Consider the following 24,791-nt stretch of genomic DNA (forward strand, 5'->3'; position numbering starts at 1 on the left):
GCTGCTCCCGGAAGAAAGGATACTGTGATGGACGATTGGTCTGACCCAATATGGCCATTCTTATGTAGGGTATATACATATATAGTCCACTCAGTCCAGAAATAGAACCCAATGTCCCTTTTTAAAATAAATCATAATTGTGGGTCAGGTTCTGCCACTCTAACTCATATTGTACAGTACCATACACCATAACTAGTCCCCTGAAAATCAATGACACTTCTAAGAGATTAAGGTATTATACAAATTGGCAGAATTGGTCCTTGTATGAATTAGTTTGTATTCTTTTAATTCTGTATGTCTGTGTACACACACACACACACACACACACACACACACACACACACACACAACTAGTTAAACTAAAATTCACTCAATAGATCTACAGTGATGCTGTTTGTAGTTTCTGACAAATAGCAGAGCAATTTTTTCATTTTATTTACCTACAGAAGTTCCACTGTTCTGTTTTGAAAGGAAATCTCTTTTCACCTGTAGGTATAGAAATTGCCTCTGGCCTTCAGCTCTGTTGGAAAATTTCAGAAATAGTGCCTATAAATAAATGTAATAAGAATCCAAATCCCTTAGAAAACCTTTTCTATTACTCTTAGACAGGAAAACACAAAAGGCCAGATTCCACCAGCTAGTCTTACTCATGATGGTCAATAGCTTATTCCGTAAGTAGCACCACTGGTTTCAGTGGGACTACTCACAGAATAAAGCACGACTAAGAGCGAGTGAGGCTGGGAGGATCTGACCCAGGGTGATTATCTTTTTGTAATGAAGAAACTTCCAATTTCATATAAAGGGCTAGACTGTTGCAAGGCGGGGGGAGATGAGGTTGCCACAAGCTCTTCCTCCCAATCCCCTTTAGAATTCTACACAAAGTCTACCACAGTCTTATTCCCTGTATGCCTGGCAAGCAAGGATCAGAAGGGACTAGTGTCGGCAGCAGTGGCAAACCACACAAAGCAGTGAGGCAGGACAGAAGAAAGTGCTCATAACATCCTTCCCAAGCATGCCAAATGCTCCTGTTCTTCTGTTTGCTTCCCAGAGCTTCTAAACACATCCTCTCCGAGCCAGCCAAATTTTCACTGGTGTCGTCTACTCTGTCACCTCCCCCCCACCTCCACATTCTCCCCATATATATGGGGAAAAACTACAGTAAAATCTTTTGTGTGGATGAATATTTGCTATATATGGCTTTTCAGCAAAAATAAATTTAAAAATCTGTGTCCTTATAACTTCAGCAAAATCCACTTTGCTAAGATGTAATTAAAATATTATTCTGGAGAGGGAAATGCATGAGCCACTGCCTACTAACACTCAATATAAAACCAGAATTACTTCAAGATTTTTATGGGCTACTGCAAATACATACAAGATCATAGATATGCCATGGGTTATTTTGAACTCTCACATCAGGCTGTCTAAAATATGACACACTGTAGGCTGAATTAGTTTCCCATAATGAAATTCTAAGCTCTGTGTAACACTGCTGCTGGATATATCTCTGTTTATACACAGTGGGATCTATTTTCTACTCAATGCACAGGGGAGTTAAACATACAACTCCCATTAATGGTAATGGGAATTGTGAGAGCAAAACCCTCTGTGCACCCAGGGTAGAAGATATCCTAAAATCTGTTTTGTCTGGCATAGTTACTTGTATTTTAACAGCTGACTGACTATGCTGAGAAAACAAGGAAGTATGTCTAAGAACTCAACATGTGAGTCTGGACCAATCCTATGTCCATAAACTGAGGCCGGCTTACTATACAGGTCTGAAAAAGGAGGTTACTGACCTGAAGCAACCAGCCATGCTGTTTCCTAGTCTGTGGACTGCCAGCTACCTCAGATGAATTATTATGAAGTAGTAATTATGTTAGTCTTACCAGTCCATGGTAAGAGGGACCAGAAGCTAAAGTATGGGGGAAGGAAGTGGCTGGGACAGGAAGGATCTGTGAACAGCCTCAAAAGTAGTACAGTATCTGGGGTGATGCTTGTGGACAATTCTAAAACTTGTACGTACCTTGATTCGAATTCAGAATTTGATTTCACACAGATCGAGAGAAAACAAATTGTTCATCACAATTCAGCATGATTCTGCAAGATGATGTTGTATAGTAGTATCTAGAGGCTCCAAAAGAAATACATGAGCCCCATTGTGCTAGATGCTGATTATACACATAAGAGGAAGTAGTTATGAACTGAAGAGCTTGCAATCCAAGCTCTGGATTCTGGTCTCCACGCTCTCACTGAGTAACGCCTTGCTACATTAGCAGAACCATTCAAGTTAATGGGAGGTTCTCATGGAATATGGGACATAAGTTAAGGGTAGCAGAATCTAGCCCTAAGCATACAAGAACAAAAGGTGGGAGAAAAAAAAAAACAGCATTAGCTCGGTTTTACAGATGGGAAACTGAGGCTTTGAGGATTTAATAAATTTTCCCCAGTTCTCATAAGGGAAACTTATGAGTTGATAACAGAGCTGATAATTGCACCCAGATCTCCCTAGTTCCAGTCCAGTGCCTTAACTGCAAGACTACCTTTACAGTTCTCCTCCAAGAGTTCACAGGCTTCCCTTTCCAAAATAGCTCAGAGTTCAGCAGTCTCCCAAAAATAAAATGACCCAAAAATCAATATTCTCTCTCTTTTGCAGGCCCATCTTAATGTGATAACTGTTTCATAACAGGTCCTAACAAATTCTGTCCTTGCTGGGCTACCTCTATTTACTCTCCCTCCTTATCTAAAGGAATGAACCAATATTCTGGAGAGCTGTGTCACCATCAACTTAAAGGCGGAGAATATTTTACATCCACCTCTCCAGGAGAGATTGTAGCCTCCAGAAAGGTAATCAGTGTTTGGGTTATAACAATGGCCTGTCAGCTGACACCTCTTATAAAAAAAAGCATTTGACAGTAAAGGCTTGAGTCTCTTAACTATGTTGGTGTAAATCAGGAGAATCCACTACAGTCAAAGGAGTTACACAGGCATAAAGCAAATGTTAATAAGAGGAGAATCAGGTCCTAATAGTTTCAGACACTACACTATCACTCTTGTAATCTGTAGTAGACATTTAACGGCCACTAGAGCAGAACAGCACAGTACTTTTAAATGTATTTTTATAAAAGGACATTAAAGCCACCTGTTCTAATCCAGCTCATGTGGCAAAAATTCTTTACCATCTTAATATCTTTCAGAACCTATGTGAGCAAATGACTATCTCACATCACAACAACTAGTACTAGCATGTTTGCTGGCAATGTCAGCATGACTAAGGCTTTGACTAAACCCCAGGTCCCGATTTCATTTCGGCCATAGTCTTCAGCCTAGTGTAGACAGATAGAGCCATAAATTCCATGTTGGAGGAGCTTAACCCCGGTTTCAAGCAGAGGTAAGCCCTGCCTCTGCAGCTTTTCTTTTCTATACTAGAGGTTTGTACTGGTGCAGGTACAAACTAATGGCTGTAATCAGAGCTAACTCTAAGCATAGACAAATCTTGAGAACTAATAAAGAGGCTCAACTATTCACTATTCCTTAGAGGTGGCCTCCTCCAAACTATACACCAAGTATACAGTAAAGTATCAGAGTTTGCCTTGCTATTGCCTGGGCTGTAGCATGGATAGAGGATTTCAGCCTCCAGGGCTAACATAACCCCTTTCTCAAATATTAAAGTTCACTTTAAAAATCAGTTGCAGGGCCCTGCAGCTGTACATATCATAGAATATCAGGGTTGGAAGAAACCTCAGGAGGTCATCTAGTCCAACCCCCTGCTCAAAGCAGGACCAACACCAACATATCCCAGTCACTAGTCATTCTGACTCCTCATATGTACAGCACAGTTACAATAATTCTCTCAGAATCTGCCATTTCATATTGGGAAGCAGATTATTCACCAAGCAAGGAACCATTATCATAAAATAGCTTTACAGCCCCAGCTTGAAGAACAAAATACTAAAAATGAATGATCACATTTAAAAAAGTATAAGTTTCACAGAATACGAATGGAATTTTGATCCCATCATTAGCCACTAGGAAGCAGTATAGCCTTGTTTTTAATAGTTACTATACAATAAATATTCAGGTCAGACTTCAGAATATTCAAGAAGTGGACTTCAAGGCAAAAGGAAACAAAAAAGGAAAAAAAGCAATTTCTGTCAGATGATTGTGTAAACAATCTGTGACAGTGAATGCCCCTGCAGGACGGTAAAACTAGAGGGGCTAGATACACTTTCCAAACTATCTGAGGGAAAGGCTTCGTATCAGAAATGTTTTCCTCTCTCATAGGGAAATATACTACTGTAAACTTTCATTCATCCTTGCAGCACTCTAATGACCATACAGACAACAGACACTGAGGCCTATTTCTGCACTGCCTTGAACCATGCTTCATTATTTATCTGTGTGCCAAATTAGTGCAGAGTGGTTAGTGTTTTATATGTGCTTTAATTACACAAGGTTCAAGGCAATGGAGAATCAAGCCCAGGGATTCTAAGTTTACCTACTGTGACAAAGTTCCTTCTCTACCTTGGTGGGTCTTGCGCTTATTGGCGGATTTCCTCGCCTTGGAACTTCACGACAGCCCTCAGTTTGGCCGTTTTCGTGAACCCACAGTCCAGGTCAACTACTCTTGTGTCTGACCAGGAGTTGGGAGGTTTGGGGGGAACCCGGGCCCACTCTCTACTCCGGGTTCCAGCCCAGGGCCCTGTGGAATGCAGCTGTCTAGAGTGCCTCCTGGAACAGCTGTGCGACAGCTACAACTCCCTGGGCTACTTCCCCATGGCCTCGTCCCAACACCTTCTTTATCCTCACCATAGGACCTTCTTCCTCGTGTCTGATAATGCTTGTACTCCTCAGTCCTCCAACAGAATGCATTCTCACTCTCAGCTCCTAGTGCCTCTTGCTCCCAGCTCCTTACATGCACACCACAAAAACTGAAGTGAGCTCCTTTTTAAACCCAGGTGCCCTGATTAGCCTGCCTTACTTGATTCTAGCAGCTTCTTGATTGGCTGCAGGTGTTCTAATCAGCTTGTCTGTCTTAATGGTCTCCAGAAGGTTCCTGGAACCATTGTTCTGGAACCTTCCCTGTTACCTTACCCAAGGAAAAGTGACCTACTTAACCTGGGGCTAATATATCTGCCTTCTATTACTCTCCTATAGCCATCCGGCCCGACCCTATCACACTACTCATAGACCTTAAGGTCACAAGAGACTACTAAGATCATCTAGTCTGACCTCCTGCATATTGTAGGCCACATAACCTCTCCCATCCACTCCTGTAATAGACCCCTAAGCTCTGGCTGAGTTATTGAAGTCCTCAAATCAGGATTTAAAGACTTAAAGTTACAGAGAATCCACCATTTACACTAGTTTAAACATGTAAGTGACACGTGCCCTACACTACAGAGGAGGGAGAAAACCTCCCAGGGTCTCTGCCAATCTGACACAGGAGAAAATTCCTTCCTGACCCCAAATAGGTGATCAGTTAGACCCTGAGTACGTGGGCGAGACCCACCAGCCAGACACCTGGGTAAGAATTTTCTTTAGCAACTCAGAACTCTTGCTATTTAGTGTCCCATCACTAGCCATTGGGGATATTTTCTGCTGGCAGTCAGAGTGGCTACACACCATTGTAGGCAGTCCTATCCTCCCCTCCATAACTTATATAGTTCAGTTTTGAAGTCAACTAGATTTTTTGCCTCCACTGCTCTCCTTGGAAGACCTACTTGCTTTTTCAGTGTGGTACAGAAGTGGGAGTTAGAAGAACTAGTTCTATTCTCAACTCTGCCAATAACTTTGGACTAGATTCTTCACCACTAGTAATTTGTGTAGCCATTTACACCTGTACAAAGTAGTGGAAACCACTGACATTCTGATTAGGTAGCACTTTACAGTCATTTTACAAAGGTGTAAATGACAAAAAATGCAAAGCTGTGAAGAATCAAGCCCCTTGTGTGACCGTGGACAAGTCATCTAACAACTATTCTTCTTTTTTCCAGTCTGTAAAGCAGCATACCAGCTAAGTTGAAGAAATGCTAGAATACAATATTACAGCTTGGGCTCTTAAGTACATGATTAAATCCATTGGCTTCAAGTGTACTTAAGTGCTTTGTTGACTCTGGGTCTTTAAGTGGCCATACAACATTACAATGATTCTGCAGCCTACTGTTACTTCATTCGTCGTATAACTCCTCTCTCTCCTTCTGGCTGAAGAAGTAAAAGCTATCTCCCTCCGCATTTTTTTCCCATCTCTCTTTCTGGTTATTGTTCCCCCTCAGCCTATTCTTAGATGTTTTATTTAACTGGACTTCCTGATTTGTTCTTCTGGGTTTACATTTTAAGAAGATTGCATTTTGTTATGTTTTAGCTCATTGAATTTCTGTAGTATTCATGCCCAGAACAATTTGGTGATGGTGGTGAGGCACTCATGTAATTCAATTTTTTTTTTAATTATTTGATGTCTCTTTTGCTATTGTTGCTGTTTTTTTCATGAATGAGATAGATAAACCACTTAATTATGCAGTATCTTCATGAATTCAAAGCTGCTCATACAACAACATTCTAAAAGTGAAAGAGATAAAATCCAGCTATTCATGTATGTCTACACGTATCTAATTAATTCACATAACAAAACTCCTCTAACAAACATAAGCAGGTTTCTGGATCTCTTACCATATGTGGGCCTGTCCTCTAGTACAAAGGCCTCAGTACTGACCCTAATCCTCCGTAGCTATATTAAGTTCAATGGGACAATTCACACAGATTAAGAGTCTGGATTCATGAGGTATATGGATCATAGATTCACACAACTACATGGAAGGAAATAAGAGATTGTACCTGTCAAGGTTCCTCCCCCACTCTGAACTCCAGGCTACAGATGTGGGGACCTGCATGAAAACCTCCTAAGCTTACTTTTACCAGCTTAGGTTAAAACTTCCCCAAGGTACAAATTAATTTTATCCTTTGTCCTTGGAATATCCACTGCCACCACCAAACTCTAACTGGGTTTACTGGGAAACGCAGTTTGGACACGTCTTTCCCCCCCAAAAATCCTCCCAACCCTTGCACCCCACTTCCTGGGAAAGGTTTGGTAAAAATCCTCACCAATTTGCATAGGTGACTGCAGACCCAAACCCTTGGATCTGAGAACAATGAAAAAGCATTCAGTTTTCTTACAAGAAGACTTTTAATAGAAATAGAAGTAAATAGAAGTAAAGGAATCACCCCTGTAAAATCAGGATGGTAGATACCTTACAGGGTAATTAGATTCAAAACATAGAGAATCCCTCTAGGCAAAACCTTAAGTTACAAAAAAAGACACAAAGACAGAAATAGTCATTCTGTTCAGCACAATTCTTTTCTCAGCCATTTAAAGAAAACATAATCTAACACATACCTAGCTAGATTACTTACTAAAGTTCTAAGACTCCATTCCTGGTCTATCCCCAGCAAAAGCAGCATATAGACAGACACAGACCCTTTGTTTCTCTCCCTCCTCCCAGCTTTTGAAAGTATCTTGTCTCCTCATTGGTCATTTTGGTCAGGTGCCAGTGAAGTTACCTTTAGCTTCTTAACCCTTTATAGGTGAGAGGATTTTTCCTCTGGCCAGGAGGGATTTTTAAGGGGTTTACCCTTCCCTTTATATTTATGACAGTACCCTATTTGTGACTTCAAAAACAGACAACAGAATCAACCCACCTGCAAATCCTTGAGCTTTCCTGTTATTCTCCTTGATCCATTTCAACATTCTAATCAGTAAAATGGAATACTTCAGCACCTATTGACAGTGTCCTCATAAAGACTTTATTTGCTCAGTACAAGCAAATACTTGCCAATGACAAAAATACATGCAAGAACATAGATGGCAGTACTGAGACACAATAAATATATAGTCTTGGGAGATAAACTGCATAAGATCTTGAGTTTTCCTCAGAAGAGCCAACCCCATAATGCATTTGAAGTTCTATTTCTCTTTAATCTATGATAATAGTTATCTGTGTTAACTATTAGATTATTTTAATTAATGTTAACTACTTAAAAGCTGCTTCCACATAAGGAATGATCTTTATTATAATTTGTTTGGTTCTGACTACTGCACCAATATCTTCAGAAGTACATAAGTGCCTACTTAGGAGCTTAAGACCCATTTTCAAAAGAGACGTAGACCCAGATTTTTAAAGGTATTGAAGTGTTGCTCCACTCAGGACCCTAAGTGAATTAGGTTTTGCAATGTTAAGTTTGATTAGAGCTTGTCTACAGAATGGGAAAATGGGCACTATGGGTGTGTGATTTCTAATGTGCTGTGCATTAATTAGTTTGTGTCTACTCTGCTGGTGCACATTAAAAGTTTCCTCGTGCCATTTAATGCAGTTACAATCTATGTTAACATACTTACAACATTAACATACTAACAATACTATGTTAAAGCACACTAGGGATCTTTTAGCACACACCAGAAAGGTCTACATGGACCAATTAATGCGCAGCACATTAGTGCGCATCAGAACTCACACCTCCATAGTGCCCATTACCCCACTGTAGACAAGTCCTTAGGCACCTAAAGGTCTAAAGGTCAGATCCTCCAAGGTATTTAGGCCCCTAAATACCTTCTAAATACCTTGGAGAATGTGGTCCTGAGACCTTTAAAAGCCTAAGTCTCACTGAACATCAGAGGGACTTAAACTCCCCAGTCTCTTGGACACTTCTGAAAATTTTACCTCAGATTTCTTCTGTATATTTTTGTTTTATTATTATTTTGTCAAACATACTGTAAAATATACAAATGGAATATACAAAGGAAATGGATTGTGGGATAAAAAAAATCCATACGCAGAAAACTCTCTCAGAATATGTGTACATAACTATGGGGAAACTAATAGTTACAATTTCTTCGAAAGTGCATGTCATTATAAGAAAAAGAAAGAAATCTTGGACTGCAGATTCATACTAATTAATGAACACTTTGTTAAAGTGTGTGAAACTAAAAATAAGAATGAAGAGAACAAGAGGGAAATGAAGACTGAGGCAGAAAGGAAGAGAATTGAAAGAATAGAATGCGGCATAGCGGGATGGGGATAAGAACCCTCAAATGTATGCGATGTAACTCTACACTGAGATGTGAGCTCAGAAGTGCTATTATAATATGATAATATTTTGCAGATTCTTCAAGTACTGGTAAATTGATCAAAAATCCCTTGAAGTAAATGGGATTCTTTCCATTGACTTTAATAGGCTTTGGATCATGCCCTGGGAGAACATGTCTAGGCTGCTTCTGCATTTCCCCCTACCCCATTATCAGGGTAAATGTTAAATATGATTTCCATTCCTCAGTTTTGGAGGGTTATAGATATTTCCAGTGTCTCAGTAGAACTGTTTTGTTTAAATAAATGTGGACCCATTTTTTTTAAAAGATAGGAAGAAATGGGCATCCTCATAAAAGCCCAGGAGACAAAGCTTAACAGAAGGAGTAATGGGGTAGTTTAGTGCTTCAGAAATAGAGGCGGATAGTTATCCACAAGTGACAGGAGAGCTGGAAATGACATTTTCTATAATGAGGTGCGCAAGTGGCTGCATCTGCAGCAAGAATGGAGTGGGGGCAGATACCTCATATCTGTATTAGCCATATAGGGTAAAGAAACATATGCTCTCTTATCTCCTACCCATAGGACCTTATTCTTTTCCTTCAGTGGCAGAGCATGTCATAATCTTTTGAGATTTGACTAAGGACAAAAGGCACAAAGCGTAGACTCTCACCATATCCTTCTTGCAAATCAAATCTCTTAGCAGTAAGATTATTTATTATTATACTACCATTTAACACATACCACACCCACCATTCGCAAAGCACTTCACAAACAATAATTAATTCTCAACACTCTATAAGGTAAGTAGGTATTTTTATAATCTTCATTTATAGATGGGGAGACATGAGGCAGAAATGTGAAATTACTTGCCAAAAGCCATAGTGGAAATTATGTCCAAACTGGATATATGACTGTCCCTAGCGTCCACCTTCACCTGAGACCCTTAGATCAGTGACACTCAACCTTTCCAGACTACTGTATCCCTTTCAGGAGTCTGATTTGTCTTGTATACCCCCAAGTTTCACCTCACTTAAAAACTACTTGCTTACAAAATCAGACAAAAAATACAAAATTGTCACAACACACTATTACTGAAAAATTCCTTACTTTCTCATTTTTATTATCTAATTATAAAAAATCAATTGGAACATAAATATTGTATTTACATTTCAGTGTGTAGTATATAGAGCAATATAAGCAAGTTGTCTATATGAAATTTTCGTTTGTACTGACTTCACTAGTGCTTTTTATGTAGCTTGTTTTAAAACTAGGCAAATATCTAGATGAGTTGATGTACTCCCTGGAAGACTTCTACATACCCCCAGGAGTACATGTACCCTGGTTGAGAATCACTGCCTTAGATGATGCCTTTCCCTCTGCATACATTTGATTCCTGCTTGAGGAAATACATCATAATAATAGAATGCTTTAATTTCTATCACTTTTGTTGCTTTCCAGTTTTTTAGATTACCTTGCAGTATTAGAGTCATTTTATGAATAACTGTTTGACTCTCTATGGAATGAGATTCCCACGTTTTTATATTAAAGCTTAAAATATTTCTAAGTAAAAGTATTACTGTCATGCAAAGAAGCCTAGATAATATTTTATCATTTACATCTTTGACAAAACTGCACTATACTGCTTATAATCATGTTAAGGACTTGTATTCTAACTTCTAAAACTACTGGCTTCCTTCAGAAAAATAGGATAGTACATGTATTTTACTGGATACGATTTTAAGGACATATTATTCGTAGTTTCTAATTTAATTTTCTGTACTTCTGAAGACTGCTGACTGAGCCCTTGGCAAAACACCTTATTGGTATTTATTTATTATAGTCTTGGTTTAAAATGTCACCAGAACTCCCATAACACATAAAGAGGTCAGTATATGCATTGCCTGAGAGATGCTACATGACCTATCTGACAGACGGGTCAGTCCAAGAAGTTAGATTAGGATGGGTTGGGTACATGATGCATAATTCTTAATATTTTCCATTAATAAAATGATGCTGCTAGAGAAAATATTCTTGAGCCCACATATACTGAACCACTGGTTTGGTGAACCTGAAGGACTGTGTAAGTAAGTAAAGGTGGAAGGGAATGCTAGGTAATAAAAATAGGACAAACAATAAAGAGGCCAAACATGAAATAAGGCTAACTTGAGGGTGAAATCCTGGCTGGTATGAAGTCAATGGCAAAACTCCATGAGGGTCAGGACTTCAGGTTAACACATTACCAGACTTAAGTTCCTTTCTGAAATGTATAGAGCGCTTGATAACATTTTCTGGCTATACCGAAAGAAGGACAGGAGACATTTGACATGGGTTTAATCAGGCCACAACTTTATTACATAGATGTCTGGGACTACCCAGCAGATAAAAGTATACAGTGCAGGTAAGCCCACATTTATTCCATAATTACCCGGGGGGCTTTTACCAGCTCCCCCTCTTTTTCCATCCAGGTCCATCCAGCAAATCCATAGCTGGGACCATACCATCCACCCCCCTCATAGGAGGGCTAAGGTGAGCTATAAGAATGGTGGGTTGGCGCCCTGCCATACATATCACAGGAATCCACAAGCCCTACCCCCCCCCCCCATTCGATTCTTTAACAAACTCCTCTTTTTAAGTCCTTTTCCAAGCCATTTTTCCGGTCACTGTATTCCTTTCCTATGGAGTACCTGCACTGAACATCCGCCTTACACTTAAATAATGAGTTCCGACATACAACCTACTGCCCTTCACGCCATGCATGAACAAAGCCCTTCCTGAACCTATTGTGGGGAAGGCACCCAAGCCAATCTGGATGTAAGGGAAAAAATTCCTTCCCGGCCCCGCTAAAAAGGCGACAGCTAGCATAATGCCCACAGCAGGTCTCGACCAAACCTGGTATTTGAACACAAAGGGGAGGAAGGGTGGGTCCTACAAGGCTTCAAGTGCAGGGCTGCCTCTTTTAAACCCTGCATTCTTAGGGGATGAGTCAGTGACCATGCTGACCCCTTGTGCAGCAGTTTTCATCTCTCCCCCTGCCCCAGCCACAAAGCACTGTTCCCTTCATTCGGCCAGTCAGTCAAATTACACCCCTCCCCCCACACTTAAAGGTGTAGGGCGGTCATTTTGGTGGGATTTATGTTATAAATAGAGTTTTAAAGCTTTTACTTTATTTATATATATATAATTACAATAAAATACAAACTGTTAAAGGTATAAACTCTTTAAATGTTTTTGTGCTATTCCCCAGTAGTTCTATAGCCCTATGGCAATACTGCAATCTCTTATCAGAATAACCTTTTAAAAATGTTTAAAACAATTAACAATAGAAAATACCACTTTGCCTCGTGTACTGTAGCATATGGTTGAAATTATACAGCTACAGAATACAATATGTTTGGGCGTACTTTGTAACCTGCTTGATTCAAGTAGTCTAATTTATGTTTCCAGTGTTCCTGCTTCCTTGACTGCTTGTCAACACTCAGACATGATGATATACAAACTACTTCAACATAATCCTTTATTTTGAATCCTTTATCAGGGGATTTAAAAAAATCTCTGAAGGTGAAATGTATTTGGGGCCTGATGCAAAGCCCACTGAGATTGGCAGAAGGACTCTCTGACTTCAGTGGGCTTTGGATCAGGCATTTTTGTATTTTATACTAATTTTAAGAAAGTATATGATTATTTGATTGACCATCTATCATGTGTTTTTTTTAAAGTACATTTTTAGCCAATCAATCATAATACTTCTATTGCAGTTACAGAAATTACAATTGTCCATATAGATTACACAAATATACAAGAAGACTGTTCTATTGATTACAATGGGAGTTGGAGCAAGTCCAAATTGCTTAGGAAATTTCAGAATTAAAGATAGATAGCGAGAGAGAGTTTAGTGTGCAATTTTAAAGATTCATTATCTTTACTATTTTTGAATTTTGTCTTGTATAACACCACAAACTATAATGGATGCCTCTAAAGTGATGGCATTTATCACTGTCATGCAGTGTTTGTGGTATATTTTTCTATACTCAGAGTAAGAAAACTAAAAATGCAATCAATTTAATTTTTCTTAGTTGTAGGTTATCAGATCTTTAGAGTGCACATTGTGTGGGACCATTTCACAAACTAGTCATTTTCTAATTCAAAACTCTTGAAACTGAAATGTTATCCAAAGAATTTCAGCCATATCCTTCACTTCCCCAGTCAAATTGACTATTTCCTTCACCCTTCCCAATTCATTTCCAAACAGAGTTCAAAACTTCCTCTTTTGGTTCTGAAGGACCTGCTCCAGCTTTTCTCTTTGGCCAAATCCAAGTTCCAATTAAGTCAATGGCAAACCTCTCATGTATTTCAGATGGAGCAAGATTTTGACACTTGCCGCTATCCATACTTTTCCCTGTTCATTATACTCATACTTGACTTGTTTTGTAGATCTCATTAAACCTTAAAAATCAAGCCAAGTCCAATGACTACCTAGCGTACTGTAACTGAACTACATGGCAAGCAATTTATTAATATACCATTAACTGATTCTGAAGCACACAGTAACTTTCTCAGTTTAGCAGTACTGAAGCTGAAGCATTCACTGTAGAGGAACTGGACCACCCCCTGCCAAATCCCTAGATGTTTAAAACAAAAAAGTCTAATAGTTTAGGGTGCTTATGTACCATATTAAACAAATGTAGTTTTGGAGCAAATTTTTTATAAACATTCTACAAACTATTTACTCCCAACCTAGTGCTGTTGTTCATACAAATAGCTGATGATTTTCAATCTATTAATTACACAGCAGGACTAGAGAGGACATTCTTTTGAACCCTCCGTACTAAGCACCAGAGGCATTAGTTATCACCATTAGCTTTACTAGAATGTAAAGTTTGTCAGGTTAGAAATAAGTTTCTTAACACCAGACTATTTTAATGGAACAGGTTCCTTGTTCCAGCTAGCCAATACTAGCAACAAAAAAAGTCTATCCCCCCTCACTCTGTAATCAAATTTGAGCATGAGACATTTTTGCCTGGGGTAATTATTAATCATTATTATTATTTTATCTGAAAGTTTTATTAGCGCTTGAAAAAATAACTAGAAAATGCTATGTGGGGCACGATGCTGCACTGACTCCCATGGGACAAGCTAGATGACCATGTTTTTTCCATCTTTAATTTCACTTATTCTGCAAAAACAGGGGCTCATAATAGAAATGTTTTCTCAACCAGAACGATACAGTTGCACTAGTTATGCTGTAATTTATTTTTACAGGGCCTCCGTTAAATAATTACAATGATCATTATCTAATGCTTGGGACTATTCTTCGAGTTGTAATTTCAAGGGAATTAACTTGTACAGAAACAGTAGCTTCACGAGGCTCTCAGTGAAGGCTGTGATTATTCAGGACTCACAATAAATACATTTTTCCCAAAACATTTTTCAATGACATACACCTATTAGCTGCTGCACACTAATCACAATAGCAGTAACTATGCCAGTTTGCATATGCAATTACACATTATCCCTAGTTAGGAGGTATATCCAGTGCAGTAGAACACGATTGATGTCTATAAGACAAGCCAACAATGACTGAATTTTCCAGGGTACCAACACAGGAGACTAATGTATTAGCTACAGAGCAACATGTGCAGAGTTGAGCATATTTGGAAGCCCTTTGTTCATTATGAGCATAACTCAGAATTGTTGGAGAACTATTTTTTATAGAACATTTTAATCACACAACCATTTTAGAAACAAAATTTAGCTGTAGTCTCTGGTTGGTGCAAAAATATATGGCACACCTTTCCCAGGCTAAAAAGATCTCTCTTTTTATTTTATTTCTCAAATATCCCATCAGTTTACAAAGAAACTGACTTTCATGAAGAAACTCTGACATCAAATATAAGGAATAATTTCCATTTTATGCAAAGATATAATTCATCTGACAACATATTAGTATTTTTTGTAAAAAAATGTTTTGGATTAACATATTTATGAGTTCATGGACATTGTCAACAAAACCTTGAAAGACCAAACCAAAGCAGTGGCTGTGCTATTAGCAGGCAAGTGAACAGATGCAGCACAAGAAGCTGAAATTAAACTTTCCACCCTCTACTTCCTTCCTCTTTACTCCCTTTGACTCTCAATAGGAGAGTAAAAAGCTATCAAGCTGCCCCCTTTTGCCCACTTGCCCTCATCAAAGGCAAAACAGATCTCCTCCTTAAGTTACCCTTCTCAGCAGAGGTAGTGACCAGCTGCTTCTACAGACATACTGCCCTCTAGGTGTGGTGGGGTGAGCAGTCACTGGGTGTGTGGAACTACAAAGTATGTATGCCTACCATTTAAACAAATCCGTCCTGTTCTTCAAATGTATTTCAGCCTGGATTTGGTTTGAGAGATGGGTAGCATCATAATAACCATCCTGAAGATTTCTGAATTCACCCTAGGAAAAGGCACCCTCCCTCCCGCCATACCTGATAAAGACAAATTTAATGTGCCCAACTGTGCATTCCTAAAACAGCAAAACTCTCATTGCTTCAAACAAAAATGGGACCTCACTGGATGTTTTACCTGCCTAAATACTGTATTCTCAGATTAGGAAAGGTCATACTGGTTCAGACTCATGGGCCATGTAGTTCAGCTCTGAAAGATTCCAGTGCAAGGAGCTTCACAGAAATTCCACAGTAGGCAGATGTAGAGTAAACAGTCCCCCATGAAAGTCTCATCCTAATCCCTAAATAGCGAGAGAGAATTTTAACCTGAAAGGGTAAGAGTTTATATACCTTCCAAAACTTTTTAAAAGCATAAACTACTATACCTCGACATTCTTGTTATCTATACAATATCCAATCCCTTTCTAAATCTTGCTAAATTCTTGTCCTCAACAAAATCCTCTGGCAATGAGCTCCACAGTCTAAATACATGCTGTTGGAAAAGCATTTCCTTTCCATCAGTTCTGAATTTCCTTTCTTTCAATTCAGTTGCATATCTCTTGCCTTCATGTGTTCTGAATAGAGCTTACTGGAATTTTTCCAGATAAAAGAGTTTTCTGTGATAAAATGCTTATCTGGCTATACTGCAATGGATCGTAGGAACCAATCATTTTGTTATTTTTTGACAAAAATATCAAAGCACTTTATTTCAACAAAGTCAAAGCACTTTGCTTCAGCTTTATTGTTTTAACTTTCATATACTTGTAATTAAAATAGAATTCAAAATGATGCACTTAAGACCATTTTGATCTTTTCTAAACATTTTTTTTCAGAAGTTCTTCTAATGGCAATTTTTGTAATTGACTTTTTATTCAGATTCAGGATGAAAGGAAATTTTGATGTCAGAACTCCCCATGGAATGTAAATTCCAAGCTTTGACCATTTCTAGTTATGAGACAGGGAGAACAGAAGCTTACAATCTACTTTTTCTATATAATTCATTACTTCACAGACTTCTATCATGACACCTCTGATTTGTCTCCTTTCGATGATCAAACTCAATTTTTTCAAAAACTTCCTTTGTCTGAGAGTCTGTCAATGTCCCTAAGTAGTCTCATTGCTCTTCTCTGAATACTCTATTTCTGCAATATCCTTGTTGAGATGAGATGAGCAGTACAGCAGACAGTGTTCCATGTTAGGGTTAATCTTTTATTGACATAATGGAGTTATAATATTTTCAATATTATTCTCCACTACATTCCTTATGCATCCTAATATCTTGTTTATGGGTTTGACCACAGCTGCACACTGAGCAGAGGTCTTCACTGAGCTGCCTATAGTCAAGTCCAAGCCCTTTTCCTGAATTGATACAGTTCATTTAGAATTCTGTGAAGTGTGCGAGCAGTTTAAATTTCAGCGTGCATTACTTTGCATTTATCAACACTGACTTATCTGCCTCGTGCTGCCCATTCACACAGCCTAATCAAGTACCTCTGAAGTTCCTCACAATCTTTTCTGGACTTAAAATTTTATAGATGACACAAAATTAGTTGTCATCCCCACTATTCATTCCCCTGTTTAGATTGCTAATACATATATTCAACAACGCTGGGACTAGTATAGAACCTTGAAGCATTGAAATGACCATTTATCCCTACTTTTAATACTCTTCAATACAAAATGCAATTGTTAATCCAGTTGAAATTTAGGGAAAGGGTGAAAAATGTTAAATCCTTCTTCTGTGTATATTAACAAATCAACTTTTTAAAAATAGTGTCGATTCCAGTTGGAATCTGTTTAAAAAGACATCATCTCAGAGTTCATTGAACATGTGAAGATTTAGTAACTAAACTTAATTCCTATAGCATTACAACAAGTATGAAACAATATTTCTGAAACCAGCAGAAGTCTATGGTCCTACAATTTGTAGCTAAAGCCTGCCATAATCAGCAAGCAGAACATTTGACACATTCCATTTGCTATTTTCTTTTTTTAATCTCTTGTCACTCTGTGATTCATCACACTAAAAGCTTTGATCCCTAGTGCTGAACAGACATGAATTTCCTAAATGACTAAATCTTATGTGCAAATGTTTCCTTTTAGAGCTGTATGTAGATGCAATGTTAAATTTTATTTTTGTAATCTATTTAATCAGAAACAAGGGAATTAGCCAGCTGTTTGGAACCCATGTTAAGATGTAATTAAGCATCTGATTGAATTTCTGTGCATATCAAACAGCAAAGGCTAGTATTTGCACACAAGACAGATTGCTTTCATTAGAATAAAAATCTCCTTAACAGATGACAATAGGGAGGGATTACTCCAAAGATTTGGCTCTGAGATATCCCTCCACAAGAAAGCACACATCAGAATGGCAAAAGATCTTGCTTTGTGTGTCAATCATACCAACAGATTCCTTACTGAGTGACACTTAAGATTTCCCTTACATCTGTACTGCATACCACTGCAATACGCCAAGGAATTGCCTGTCTTGCAAGCATCACAAAAAAGATTTCACAAATTATCAATTACTCCAGTGTGGAAATAGGCTTCATTGCCAGCTGTGCTTTTGGGTTTTTTTTAAACTTGTTAGTGAGAGGACTATTTCTAAATATTGATGATATTTGCGTACGTCTAGGATGTGTAGACAGGTTTATCATATTTTTTAAGCTAAAGACAAATTTTGTTCTTTCTACAAGAGATTGCTTGGTGATAAATATTAAGAAAGAGACATAATATATTCCAAATTTTTAGTAGTAATTGCCAGACCAATGCAATACAGACCAAAATCCAAATGTAAATGACTTTATATAAAAAGTACAATTTTCAGGCTCTAGATTGAAATGAAAAACAAAATAAAGACATCTTATTCTTTATTTGATTAATTTTATGCCTGGGGAAGTAGGATCAGCACTTTACTAATTTTAATCAATTGTGATTTAAGAAGAATTGGGTCTGGGAATCTATATTCCTTTAGCCCTCCGTAAGAACAAAGAGCCATATGCTACCTTCTGTTTCTGAAAGCAGGAGGTAAGGCAAATCAGCTGATATGAGGTGAGACACAACAAAGATGAAGTGCCAGTTCTTTAGCATACTCTCACCAACTCCATGGTGCATCTTGGGGACAGGGCTGAAAGCAAGTGGGCTGAGCTAGGATAAGCCAGGGAGCTGTCCATTTCCTGTGGCTTTGTCCCACTGCCTCAAGCCTGAGGGAATTCTGAGTGTTAATTAATTCGGAGTGTTATTAATTCCGAAGGTGCAGAGGGAGCGGGGGGGAGTGTGTATATACACACGCACGCGCCCCTGCTCCCTCTGCACCTATGGACCCTCATTACATCCCACAGGAGACATGTAGGACAACTCATGCAAGTACAGTTTCACATCACTCATGCAGCCATAGGGTCAACAGGAAGAGCTAAGAAACAGCATCTCTACTTGAATGGCACAGGGCTTTACAGAGTCCCTGCGTTCAGGGCCTGAACATCCTGCAAAGGGGCAAACCCTGCTCCCAACACAAGGAACACTCAGACTATTCCTGTTTCTATCTTGAAAAGCCTGCCTGAAAGTAATTTCCAGGCTGCAAGATTTCCCATGCTGCATCAGACCAAACTATTCTGACATTCTGTAGTGGCCAGGGCCTAATGGTTCAGAGAGATGGAAAAAAGATCTTCTATGCACCAAATCAACTGAGTGATGCAACTGTATTTCTTATGATGATTCTTGGCAAAAATTGGGGATTGGTCCTGCTTTGAGCAGGGGGTTGGACTAGATGACCTCCTGAGGTCCCTTCCAACCCTGATATTCTATGATTCTATGACTGCTGATTTACAGGTATCAGCTAATATCACAAGATTTCTGGTTTGGCACTGAGATGGAGTAGAACCCAGATTCAAAAGTTGTAATGGGTCACTCAACATTTTGGTTATTTGCTGTAGTTCCAGCTCACTGAGGTTACTGAAATTCTTTTTTTTTTTTTTGGTGAGTCAAACAACTTTTGATAAATTGCAGAAGGAATATTGTAGGAGCGGTTAGATAAAATATAAATAAATAAACTATAGCAAAGTAAATCTCTTGATATGGGTATCATTTTCATAACTCAGAGGAAATTGTGATTTCACTTGCAGAACAGCTGAAAGAGCCCCCAAAGAAAATTCTTATAGCAATCCATTTTGACGGCCCTTATAGCATGTACATACATGCCATCGTGTTGGATTTAGCCCATAATATGACTCTGGTTACAGAGAATTCATGGATTAACTTCTTGTTAACATGTTTTATGTGTCTCCCAGGAAAAAAATAACCCTTTTGATTTATTACCCATTTTCTCCTTTTGAGTCGCTTTTGCCTGAGCTACAGAATTCTTTTTACTGAAGGATTTGGAGACTAGCTTTGTAGAAACTAGGAAATTATGATTGAATAGTCTTCTATATGGTAAAATGAATCCCAAACCAATTGCAATTGTTATTCTGTTGTGATGAGATAGCTGCCTGACTAACACCACATTGGAATTTTATCCCTCTATTTTCTCTCTTCTTGAGAAGAACAGTTCAAGAAATTGGTCTTTTACCCAAAGCAATCTGCACAGAAAATCAAAGTTACATTTCAGCATCCACTTTGTGCCATTGGAATGCAAACACATCGTCATAAGTTAAATGGACTGTGGTAGATGCAAATACCATCTACCTTGCTTTTCAGCATCTACCCATTACTTTAAATCAGCAATTACCATCATGCTGTTATCACAGTAAGAACAATGCATTAAGTTAAGGCTGAGATGGAACTTTCAAAACACCAACTCTTGTTTTCAGTTGCTTCTAAGTTTGGTGGGTACACTCCTTTCAGGCAGAAATCTGACACACTTGCAGAGAATCTGAGTGAGATTTGAGTGGGAGAAGCATCAAATATGATAAAACTGGGTTCAAAATTTACAGGAATGCCTTTGCATGTTCCTGCCCAACTCCTTCCCTAGACCTGATTTCGGCTATATTTCAATCTACATCTTCTACAGAGTACCCCACGATCCTCACATCCAAAACTGATTCTATTACCCACTCTCACCAGACTTTCCACAACAACACTTCCGCCTCTGGGCCTGATATTTCTCTTACTGAGGTGAGCATAAGTTGTGAGAAAAGCCACTGAAATAAATGATGTCACATTAGTGTGAATCAGAGGAGATTCAGGCTCAGCATTTTCAACTCTTGTAATTTTATCACTAGTCAAAAAATAGTCTTTTCTTTAAAGCCTCAGTTTCTGCAGTAAGGTGATTACATGAGAATGTCAGCTTTTTTTTTTTTTTTTTAAATACATCTAACCCTCTTGATTGTAAAGAAAAGCTTGAAAATATGAACTCCAAATGCTCAAAATGAGAAGGCAAATAAAAAGAATCTAAATCTTCTTAAAAACTCTCATGATTTTGTTGAGCCTGTCTCATGGGTTTTTTAATGCTTGGGGTTGACCATACTGCAGGCTCCTATAATTTATCTTCATGTTTTCTGCTTCCTCTGTTCCAAGTTATTCAATATTCATAGAAGGACGAGTTCTTTGGCATAACTATGTCAAGTTACATGAAAATCCTCTACACCTTCAATTATCAGACTTCAAGAGCAATTCTTTGCACTATTACTTGCAGCATAAGGCTTGTAACTTCTCTACATGGCCTTCATAGATCGTACAAAGGCTTTTGACCTGGTCAGCAGAAGCAGACTTTTGCAGTGCTAGAGACAATTCATTGCTCCCAGTCCTCCTCAGTTTAATTCGATCCTTCCATGTTGACAAAAAGAATACATTCCCATATGATGGTGATCAATTTGATAGTTTTGAAATCCACAGTAGTGTCAAACAGGGATGTGTTTTGTCACCAATACTCTTCAGAATATTCTCTCTGCTGCTTCATCAGGCTTTCTCAGATAGTACTGAGAATGTATAACTCCACACAAGATCAGATGGAAAACTCTACAAGATTGACTTTACTTTTTGATCTGAAGTATGCAAAGACCTGTTGATAAGACAACTTCTTTTCACTGATAACACAATGCGTATTGCACACAGTAAAAAAGGACCTCCAGCAACTTTACAATAGCTTTGCACTAGTCGGTGATGAATTTGGACTAACCATCAGTCTAAATAAGATGATTATGGCACAAGGCGTGTTGACTGCATCAGAAGATTTAACAGCTAGCACCATGCTAGAAGTTGTGCTATCTCTTGACAATGAGCTCACATCAGAAAGGCAGCCACCACATGCAGCCACCTGATCAAGTGCATGTCAGATAACAGGAAACTGACACTGAACACCAAGATAGCGGTCTATAAGATGTGCATTTTGAGCAAGCCGCTGTATGGAGATGAAACCTGAATCACCTACACCAGTCGGCACGAGAGAATGCTAAACACCTTTCACACATGCTGTCTTCACCATTATATAACAAGTGGGAAACCAAAGTTCCTGACACAAAAATACTTGAGAAAGTGAAGTTACCAAGTCTAATCACTATTCTCAAAAACAGACATCTCCATTGGCTTGGTGATCTGCACTGTATGGATGATGGACACATTCCAAAGTATCTCCTGTTCTGAGAAATTATGGCTGCTGCAAGGGCACTGAGCTGACCTAGACTCAGGTTCAAGAATGTTTGTAAGAGGGACCTGAAAACTTTCAACCCTGACCCCACAAGCTGAGAAGATGTGGCTAGCAACAGGCTATACTCGGGCACCGTGCTGTACTAGGGAGTCTGTCTGAAGGGAGGTGGCTGAGAGCGAAGAGAGCAAAGTGCCGCAGGACTCAAGCACAACTAGTGCTCTGACTTCGTCTTCTGGCCCTGCCCTTTGCATCTGCATTATCTGTGGCAAGGACTCTCAAGAACTGGATTTTTCAGCTACTCGTGATGCTGCAGCATGACACATAGTAAGTGAACTGCTGTGGCATTTACACCATTGTCTTTTGAAATAGACAGTTGCCACTCCATTCACACTGTTGTGCAATTTATCAATTAATCTACTTAACATACCTTATAATTTTGCTATTAAAACAATGATACATAGACACCCAGAAGCAAGGAGTATTGTTTCTAGGACACACTACTGCTTAACCAAACATAGTCCAGACCTGAAGAGAATATTTGTCTGTATTCCCTCATTGCCATGCCGCTGCCTCCTCCTCCTATGTGGGATTGTCAATTAGCTATCTTAATTATCAAAGTTACTAGAATTACTGCTTCTTACTAATTTCCTGCTTCAGGTGTGTTAGAAAACCTGCTCCCATGAAATGGCACCACATGCATTTCAGACAGACTTAACCTAGGGGTGCAGCCATATATAATACATTAGTTGCCCTGGCAACACTATGCTTAATGCATGCTTTTTATCTAGCCTCTCTTCTGTCTTTGTAAGTATGAACTAAAAAAAGGACAAGGATGCCCCACACCTGTTTTCTCAGTCTAGCAGAAACTGGCAAAGCCCCACAAGAAAAAAAAAAAAGGTAGATTTTTTTCCCCCAAAGGAGAGAGTACAAACATAATTTGCAGAAAGACAATCTGTTATACAAACTCCCTCATTTAGTTTTCAGTTTAATGATACCACCACAGTTACAGCCTCCTTTAGTTGGATAAGACCTTAAAAGTGAATGAACTCTGTGTCTCCATGTGTGGGTGGATGGACATTAAAATAGCCCATAGCCTTTGTCTTGAGTGGGAGTCTCCATAATGTCCTTGACTAGAAATTTCACCCCCCTCCACAAGCTATGTGTTGGTTGCAATATAGAATCGTTGAAATGTAGAACTGGGAGGACCATACCCCACACTGAGGCAGGATTAAGTATACCTAGACCATTCCAGAAAGATGTTTGTCTAACTTGTTCTTAGAAACCTTCAATTTCTGGTATTCCACAAAGTCACTAAGTAACCTATTCCAGTGCTTAACTCTCTCTCTATAGTTAGAAAACTTTCCCCCAATACCTAACCTAAGTCTCCCTAGATGCAGACTAAACTGATTACTTCATGTCCTACCCTTGGTGGACATGGAGAACAATTGATCACCATCCTCTTTATAATAACCTTTTGCATATTTGAAGACTTATGTCTTCCCTTAGCCTTCTTGTCTCCAGGCTAAACATGCCCCGTTTTTCAACTTTTCCTCCATAGCTCAGGTTTTCTAAACCTCTTAGCACTTTTGTTGTTCTGCTCTGAACTATCTCCAGTTTTTTCACATCTTTCTTATGTGGTGATGAAAACTGGGCTCAGTACTCCACTGCTGAGGTTTCCTCAGTGCCAAGTAGAGCAGAACAATTACCTCCTGTGTCTTACGTATGACACTCCTGTTAGTATATCCCAGAATGAAATTTGCCTTCCTTGTGACAGTTTCATATTGTTGACTCATACTCAGCATGAGCCAACAGAAACTTTCAGCCAGAATGGTTCAATCATTTCCAAGCACAAAACTAGGGAAAGACCTCTGGCAATAATTTTCTTCCTAAATTTGGTCAAGTTATAAACTTTTGAAAAAAATCTCAGTTTGCACATGCTCAGGAGACAATTTTTAGATTATAGCAGCTAAATTCACAGAAAAAATCATCAACACTGGGAATGCTCTAGCATGGTGCTTAGAAGAACTTTCACTGCAATTGCAGTGCTGGGTCCAGAACCAAGAGCATGATGCCTGTATCTCTTGTGCTCTCAGTGACCTGCCCTCCCCTCCTAGGACAAATGTTGTGGAGAAGGAAACTTCCTGTCTGAAATGAAGAAGGAACAAGAGCTGTACCTATGGGGGAAAGGAGGTGGATTGGGGGAAGGGGTGAAAACTAAGACTGGAGGCTGGCAGGGAGGAGAAGAGGGTTGGAATTGGGGTGGAGAGGAGATTGGTCCTGAGAGCTGGGGAGGAACACAGATTGGATGAGGAATCTGGAGAGGAACATTGGGACTGGAAGCCAGTAGAACAGGAAATGTGGGTGGTTGGGAGACTGAAGGCCAGGGTGTGGGAGAGAGAGATAGATAGGATCTGGAATGGGTGGAACAGAGACTGACTGGGCAAGGAGACTTGGGACAATGATCTTCTGGAAGGCAGCGGGTGGGGGGCCAGAAGGGGAACCTGCAAGAGGACTGACACTGGCTAGGTGAGGAGAATAGAACTGGGACAAGCAGCCAGGGTTGGGGAAGAGAAAACTGAGACAGGTCTAGATTGGAAGGAAGATGACAGGAGTCACGCTTGGGGGGAATGGGCAGAAGAGTCTGTGTCCACTAGAGCAGTGGTTCTCAACCTTTCCAGGCTACTGTACCCCTTTCAGGAGTGTGATCTG

At 39.2% G+C, this 24,791-nt stretch overlaps 1 protein-coding gene across 4 annotated transcripts in view; it reads right to left on the reverse strand.

Moving 5' to 3' along the window:
• The window catches only part of ROBO1 (roundabout guidance receptor 1), a 1,032,053-nt gene that overhangs the window by 772,805 nt on the left and 234,457 nt on the right, over positions 1-24,791 (reverse strand). The gene's annotated exons all lie outside the window — the stretch shown is intronic.

The sequence above is a fragment of the Natator depressus genome, chromosome 1, assembly GCF_965152275.1.
Source record: "Natator depressus isolate rNatDep1 chromosome 1, rNatDep2.hap1, whole genome shotgun sequence".
NCBI classification, from domain to species: Eukaryota; Metazoa; Chordata; order Testudines; family Cheloniidae; genus Natator; species Natator depressus.